At 47.2% G+C, this 8,588-nt stretch overlaps 1 long non-coding RNA gene across 1 annotated transcript; it reads left to right on the top strand.

Moving 5' to 3' along the window:
* The first annotated feature begins 1,444 nt into the window (after positions 1-1,444).
* LOC132244201 (uncharacterized) lies at positions 1,445-7,854 on the top strand. Its single transcript, XR_009455771.1, has 2 exons — positions 1,445-1,523; positions 6,853-7,854. It is a non-coding gene; the product is annotated as an uncharacterized LOC132244201 (long non-coding RNA).
* The last annotated feature ends 734 nt before the right edge of the window (positions 7,855-8,588 follow it).

Here is an 8,588-nt window from a genome sequence, read left to right on the forward strand (position 1 = left end):
CAAAGAACAGATCTCACCCCCAAGTAGCACCATCACCTAGTTACCAGTGAAACAGCTGCCCTGGGCCTCATGTTCCTTGCAGGTCAGTACAGTGAGCAACCCAGTTAGGAGGAAGAAGAGATGGCAAGAACTTTTAGCTGTAGGATGGGACATAACTCATGGCCTCAGGCCACAAGGAGCAGAGTTGCCAAAAACAACCAGCTGAGCAACCGCTACTTAAACCTCTCCCTTGGTGGGGGCAAGGGCTATTCATTCCCTGGTTCATAGGGCGGTGCTTTCCTGGGTTACAATCCCCAGGCCAGCCCTTGGGCTCTGGGCACCTCACTCTGGGGTTCCTGGAATCCCAGCATTACCCCTGCCCTCACCTCAGGCTCAGAGGTGCTCCACCAGCCCATAGTACCATCCTTTGTGTGAGATTTTGGGGAGCCCTCACACTTTTACAGGAGTCCCTCAGCCCCAAGCCCCTCTCTGCTTTTTGCTGCTTGACCACCAAGAACAAACCAAGATGGGCCGAGGGGCACCTCTTCAGTCCCAAGTGCCTCAGCTCCACCTGACTCACTCTGGCCTTGCCAGCTCTTAGCAAAGGAAATATTGCCCGCTTAGGAAATCACACCCTTTATCTCATTTGTGCTGGAAATGGTAGATCACCTCCTCCAGAGAAGAGGCTGCTGAAACTTCCCAGGTGCTCTGAAGTCACCTTCCCAGAGACCATCGGTCAGGTATGTAGTAAAAAGACGTTAGCCCCCATAATTTTGCAGTAATGCTTGAGCAACAACCATATGATAGAAGTGTCTTATGACCATCTTATGACCCTTTTGTGTAAAGATCAGGAGGTCTAATGTCCAAGCTGTGGTCTGTGGTTCTTACTGCTTGCCTTGCATTTTGAAATCATCTCTGTCCAGTGCCTTAAGGTTACGTTAAGATAAGAAGTTACTAAAGTTTAACTAACTTTGTTGAAATTGCTCTTTTCTTCTGAGCATGCTGCAATTCTACCTTTGAGTGCGCACGTACTAACCCTGATAAGTCACATTAACCAATAACTAGTTAAGTACAGCCTACAAGATAAGACGTCACAATTAGGAACTGGTACTGCAGCCAATAAACTTCTAGTACGTCAAGACTCTGTTGAATGTAAGCTATAAAAATGTAATTTCAGGCCGGACTCATCGTCGGCCCTGATTTGAGCTCTCTGCTCCTCGGTCGAACTGTTTGCAAACAATAAACCTAGATGGACCCAGCCTGTATGTGTGACTCTTTCCTTGAGGGTAATTGAACAAGCCTCCAGGGGAACAAAACTAGCCGTTTTGGCAACAATTTGGCGAGCCAGCCAGGAGCCCTCTGGACTACTTCAGGGCACGACGAGATCAGCAAAGGGGAGTCGTGAAGTGGCCACCAGACTGATCTTGGAGTCTGTCACGACCCCTGGGTCCGTGAGTCGGGCACCTGAAAGGTCAAAGGCACTCCTTTGAACGAGTCACCCAGGCTGAGTGGGTCTGAAGAGACGGCGCCAGGGGTCCAGCAGAGTGAGTATTCGCTTTCCTTGTGTCAATTGAATAGTCTCTAAGGGAATTTGGGGAGCCCTGAGGATTTAAGTGTTGGTTTTGGTATCCAGCATATTGGTCTGGATTTTGGATCCGGGGAATCCCTTTAGAAAAATGAGCCGCTGACCAAGTCTGAGACTATAGCTGAGCCTAGCCGCACCGATTCTGCCCAACAAGGTAGAGTCGAATGCAAGGGGGCTCAGCTGGAACCTCGTGACTCAGTGGACAGGGACCTGAGTGCATTTGTATATTGGTCGACACAATGGGTTCAGGTAGCTCCCGAGAAGAAGATTCTGCTTCCCCATTAGGATGCATGCTGAGGAATTTTGGTAAATTTAAGGGAGACTATGGAATAGAAATGACAAAGGATGACTTGATTATATTTTGTCAGAAGGAATGGCCCACTTCCGGGGTTGGATGGCCAGAAGTTGGTTCTTACAATGTAAAATTAGCTAATGCAGTTTCAAATGTTATAACCTGGGACGGCCACTGGGATCAGTGGCTGTATATAGATTGTTGGATAAGTGCTATAATGAATCCTGTTCCCCCATGGGTTCAGAAGTGTAAAAAGAAAATGTGTAAGATGTTATTGGCAAAAGACACTGGGAGAACAGCCCAAGTCCTTCCTGATTCTGGTAGTGAGGGAGATCTGATTCAGGGACCAGGACACAGAGTTAGAACACAGTCACCTGTCAGCCCCAGTTCCAGGAGTCAGGAGTCACCATCATCATCTCAGACGGACTCTAGCCCCAGCTCCAGGAGCCAGGAATCATCACCATCATCCTCATCATTTCGAGAGGATCCTGACTTGTTGAGCAGGGAGAGGTCAGAAAGTCCCTCAGTAGTACCCCTAACTGGCCTCGGGGTTTCAGGAGAAAAGAAGGGAAAAGACCCAGAGAATCTCCCACCAACAGCTCCCCCTTATGAGGAAATGGACAGCTTCCCAGAGGGGCTGGCTCAGCTCAAATCAGCGTTAAAGCTCATGGAATCCTGGCATGATAAAATCCCCCGGAGTTCCCGTAACAAGAACCCCAATTACACCAATTACAATTGTCCCATGAGACAAGTAGTGACTCCAGGAGAAGGGGGGGGAACAACCTTTGTTTACGTACCCTTTCATACGTCAGATTTGTTTAATTGGAAGAATCAAAATCCTTCTTTTAGAGAAGACCCCGATAAGATGCAAAATCTGTTTCGGTCAGTAGGGCAAACCCACCGTCCTACCTGGGCTGATGTTCAAATGATGCTGCATACCCTCCTGACCTCTGAAGAAAGGTGGATGGTACAGGGAGTAGCGGATAAGATAGCTGAGGAGTGGGTAATAGCCCCTGGAGGGGACCTGCGTGCTGTATGTCCTATTGAGAGTCCCAATTGGGATAACAACTCAGAGGAAGGGAGAGATCTGAATCGTCAATATCTGAGGATTATAGTAGAAGCTCTGGGTAAGGCAGTACCACAGGTTCCAAACCTCTCCAGGATATGCGAGGTCCGCCAAGGAAAGGATGAATCTCCCTCAGCCTTCCTCGAGCGGTTGTATGATGCCTTTAAGAAATTTAGTGAAATAAACCCTGAGGCTTCAGAAAATCACCGCATGGTGAATATGCTGTTTATTGGGCAGGCGGCCCCAGATATAAGGAAGAAGTTGCAAAAAGTTGAAAGAGGACCAGGGAAACCCCTTTCAGAGCTAGTGGAAATTGCGTATAAAGTCTATGGGAACCGGGATCAAATAGCAGAAAAGAAGGAGGAGAAGCGTGGACAGAAGCAAATGGCCATGCTAGCAGCCGCCTTAAGCAAGAGTACTAATGGCAATAGAGGATGGAAAGGGCAACCAGAGGGGGGGGCAGAAGAAAGGAAGAGGTCGGCTGCAGCCGGATGAATGTGCATATTGCCGGGAAAAAGGACATTGGAAAAAAGATTGTCCTAAGCTACGGGATAAAAAGAGGGAAACCCAACGAGGGGACCGCCAGATGCTAGCAGAATCCTCGGGAGAAGATTCTAGCTGAAGGGTCCAGGGATTCAAGGCCACCGCCCTATGGGCAAACGCCCGGAAGGATCCCATGGTACAGATTAGGGTAGGTGGCAGAGATTATGAGGCCCTAGTGGATACTGGGGCCAACTTTTCAATGATTCCTGTGAAACCCCCTTTAGCTAAAGGAAGCGGAAAGTATGTAACGGTAGAAGGGATAGAGGGAAGATGGATCAGATTGCCTGTATATAAGCCCCTCCTCACGAAGATTGGGAATAATAAGCTGGAGCATGCATTTGTAGTATCACCTGCCTGCCCAGTAGCACTATTGGGATGGGATTTGCTAACAAAACTGCAAGCGGAAATCTTCTTCCGTGAAGATCAAATCGTAGTGCAATTACCGGTAAAGCAAGGCTCAAACTACCAGATGGCTTTACGGACAGTTGAGACAAGATCAGAACCCAAAGGGATTGAGATTTTAGAAAATGTGGATCCCTGTGTATGGGCAGACGGAACTCCTGCCCAAGCAAAATATGTACACCCTGTAAAAATTCCCCTGAGGGAAGGAGAAGGTCCTGTGTGTGTCAAACAATATCCTCTGAAGAAAGCCACTCGAATAGGCTTGAAGCCACTAATTGAAAAATTTAAGAGGTATGGGTGGTTAATAGAGGGATCATCCCCCTTTAACACCCCAATCTTGGGTGTACCCAAAGCAGATGGAATCTCTTTTAGGCTGGTACAAGACTTAAGGGCCATAAACAAAAAGATTTTAGTGGACCACCATACAGTCCCAAATCCCCACACCATCTTAACCCAGGTTCCAGCAGATGCTGAGGTATTCTCTGTGCTAGATTTAAAAGATGCTTTCTTCTCTATTCCACTACATGAAGATAGTCAGAAATTGTTTGCCTTTGAATGGGAAGATCCAGATACATACTATAAGACACAATTGTTGTGGACGGTATTACCTCAGGGATTTGCTTCATCTCCTCATATTTTCGGAACAGCTTTGCAAAAAGATTTGGAGCACTGGAAAGAGAGACACCACGAAGTGGCACTGTTGCAATATGATGATGATTTATTAATAGCAAGTCCCGACTTACAGACGGGGAAAAAGGCGACAGAATCCTTACTGAATACCCTGGGACAGAGAGGGTATAAGGTGTCTCGAGAAAAAGCTCAAATTTGCCAACCAAAGGTTACCTTTTTGGGATATGAGATTAAGAAGGGGATTCGGGCTCTGAGCAAGGATCGAATTCAAGCAATTCAGGATATGCCTGCTCCCAGGAACCCTAAAGAGCTGCAAGCTTTCTTGGGTTTAACCGGGTTTTGTAGACTGTGGATTCCTGATTATGGGGGAAAAGCCAAACCCCTATATGAGTCCCTCACGAAGGAGGGTGTCACAAATTGGAAATGGACTAAGGAAAAACAACATGCATTTGAATTACTGAAAGCTGCCCTCTTGCGACCCCCAGCATTAATGATCCCAAGTGGGCACAAGCCCTATAGACTATATGTGCATGAAAACAAAGGGGTAGCTTCAGGAGTTTTAACTCAACCAGTTGGTCCAACTTGGAAACCAGTGGGATACTACTCCAAGGTCTTAGACCCGGTGGCAAAGGGGTGGCCTGCATGTTTGAGGGCTGTCGCCGCCACTGCTACCCTCGTGGAAGAGGCCCAAAAGATTGTTATGGGAGCTGACATGGAGATACACACTCCACATGGGGTTCCCCAGATTCTCGGAGGAGAAGGAGGGAAATTTTTGAACCCCTCCAGACAATCGAGATATGAAATCTTCCTTTTATCTAATCCAGGTCTTACCTTTAAGCACACCACTGCCTTAAATACAGCAACTCTACTGCCGGAGCCGGGGCCTCCGGGTCATGACTGTTTAGAAGTATTGACACAGACAGTACTAATTCGCCCTGATTTGAACGATGACCCAATTGAGAACCCGGAGGAGGAATTCTTTGTAGATGGTTCGATCAGCGTGATACAGGGTGTGCGATATACCGGATGTGCTGTGGTGACATTGACAGAAATGGTATGGAAAGAAAAGCTCCCTGCAACATGGTCGGCACAGGCAGCGGAGCTCGTGGCCCTAACTCATGCACTAGAATTGGGAAAAGATAAAAGGGTAAACATTTTTACAGACTCACGTTATGCCTTTGCCACTGTTCATGCCCGTGGGTTGTTGTGGAAAGAGCGGGGATTCATCACGGCCTCTGGACAAAAGATTGCCAATGGCCCACAAATAATAATGTTATTGGAAGCCCTCCGGCTACCAAAGGAGGTGGCCGTGGTACATGTAAGAGCCCATGGCAAGGCTGCAGATGAACGCCAGAAAAGGGGAAATGCAAAGGCTGACATGGCAGCTAAAGAGGCAGCACAAACAGGAGGAGAGGCAGCGTTCCAGGGCACGACCCATGAAGTGTCTTCCTATTTAGAAAATTGTGAAGTAAAATATGGTCCAGGGTCAGATAAGCTAGCCGCTGAACTCAAGGCTAATAAAAATTCACAGGGATGGTGGATCGTACCGGGAGGGAAAGTGTTGATACCTCGAGCCCTGCTGGGAGAGATACTCCACCGATTGCATTCTTCCACTCACATGGGAAGCACAGCAATGGGAGATTTGTTGACTCGTCAAATGGTAGCCCCTGGACTTTATTTGGATGCCCAGAGAGTGGTCTCTCAGTGTCCGACTTGCCAGAAGGTGAATCCAAAATCTGCCAGACCACCAGCTCCCATGGGAGGAAGACCGTGGGCTCAATATCCTGGACAAGCTTGGCAGATTGATTTTGCTGAACTTCCTAGATCCGGCCGATACCATTACCTGTTGGTACTAGTTGACCAGTTAACTGGGTGGGTGGAAGCGTACCCCACGAGAACAGCTACTGCATCTACAGTAGCACGGGTGCTACTCCACGAGATAATATCCAGATTTCTGTTACCTGAGTCTATTGAGTCAGATCAAGGCAGTCATTTCATGGGGAAAATAGTACAGGAAGTGTCCAAAGCTTTAGATATCACTTGGAAACTCTATGCTCCATGGAGACCCCAGAGTTCAGGCCAGGTGGAACGCATGAATAGGACACTGAAGGCTATGTTGACAAAAGTTTGTATTGAGGCTCATTTGAAATGGCCACAGGCACTCCCACTGGCTTTAACTCGTATTCGTAGTACACCACGTAGGGGAATTAAATTATCACCTTTTGAATTGATGTTTGGTATGCCTCCCAGGGTCTTGCCAGCAGGATGGAGGGAACTAGTTACTGTAGAACTTGGTAAATCTGAAATTTGGAAACACGTTATTGCCTTGCAGTCTGTTTTGTCTTCTCTACACAGGTTTGCTGCATCCTTCCAGAGCCTTCCGCTTGATGCACCAGCCCACAACTTCAAACCGGGTGACCAGGTCCTGGTACAGAAGTGGGAAAAAGATCCTCTTGCGGAAAAGTGGGAAGGACCCTATCAGGTGTTGCTGACTACACACACGGCTGTCCGCTTATTAAACAGTGACAAGTGGACCCACTATTCAAGAGTGAAGCCTTTTCATCCGGAGGACACCAACTCCCAGGGTGTGGTCACTCCGGAAGCTGACAACACCCGGGAACAAGAAGCCGACAAGTGGACAAGTGAACCAGTAGGAGATCTGAAGTTACGTTTACACAAATGTGGACTCTAATCTATTTTTTTGGCTACCGTGCATCATGACCCTTCTGAGACGGACCGTTCGATCAGTTGTTAACTGTGAAATGTTTGTACACTATCAGAAATTGGCTATCGCAGACACTTATTAAAAATTTAGAGTAAGAAAGCATCTGAGGGGGGAGCTGTAGTAAAAAGACGTTAGCCCCCATAATTTTGCAGTAATGCTTGAGCAACAACCATATGATAGAAGTGTCTTATGACCATCTTATGACCCTTTTGTGTAAAGATCAGGAGGTCTAATGTCCAAACTGTGGTCTGTGGTTCTTACTGCTTGCCTTGCATTTTGAAATCATCTCTGTCCAGTGCCTCAAGATTACGTTAAGATAAGAAGTTACTAAAGTTTAACTAACTTTGTTGAAATTGCTCTTTTCTTCTGAGCATGCTGCAATTCTACCTTTGAGTGCGCACGTACTAACCCTGATAAGTCACATTAACCAATAACTAGTTAAGTACAGCCTACAAGATAAGACGTCACAATTAGGAACTGGTACTGCAGCCAATAAACTTCTAGTACGTCAAGACTCTGTTGAATGTAAGCTATAAAAATGTAATTTCAGGCCGGACTCATCGTCGGCCCTGATTTGAGCTCTCTGCTCCTCGGTCGAACTGTTTGCAAACAATAAACCTAGATGGACCCAGCCTGTATGTGTGACTCTTTCCTTGAGGGTAATTGAACAAGCCTCCAGGGGAACAAAACTAGCCGTTTTGGCAACAGTTACAGGACATGATTGTGTTGGCAAAGGACATTCAGAAATAAATTTGTTGATTTGACACATGCCAGATCAACACTCAGGATCCCAATACCATGCTGTTAGACAGGAAGGCATGATACACAATTATACACACACAAACTACACAAACACTGCTATAAGTTCACACACACATACACAAACACACAAAGACACAATTTTGTGGCTGTGTGTTAACACTAGGTAGTGTTGGAGTAACTTGGTGCTTGGGGTCACTTGAAGTCAAATGACCCCAGGGTTACGTGAGGTCAAGTGGCCCTGGGGTTACTTAAGGTCAGGTGGCCCCTGGGGTTACTTGAGGTCAATGCATCCTGGGGTTACTTGGAGTCACTTGAGAATAGAGTTATTTAAGGTAAAAGTGGTCCTTGGGGTTACTTGAGGTCACTGGGGCTTGGGGTAACTTGAGGTTAATTGGTGTTACTTGATCAAAGGAAAAAGCCAAAAACCAGCAGAGCAGAGGAGTAATGCTGGGGAGAAGCCAGCACAGAGATGAGCCAGAGCTGAGGGCAGCCAAAAGGTACATGGGGAGAGGGAAACTGGGGGGAACTGGAGGGTCTGCAGGTAAGTTGGGAGCTGGCTCGGTGAGCCATGGGTGCTGCAGGTGCTGGAGAGAGGCTGCAAGGG

This window comes from Alligator mississippiensis, chromosome 11 (genome assembly GCF_030867095.1).
Source record: "Alligator mississippiensis isolate rAllMis1 chromosome 11, rAllMis1, whole genome shotgun sequence".
Taxonomy (NCBI): Eukaryota; Metazoa; Chordata; order Crocodylia; family Alligatoridae; genus Alligator; species Alligator mississippiensis.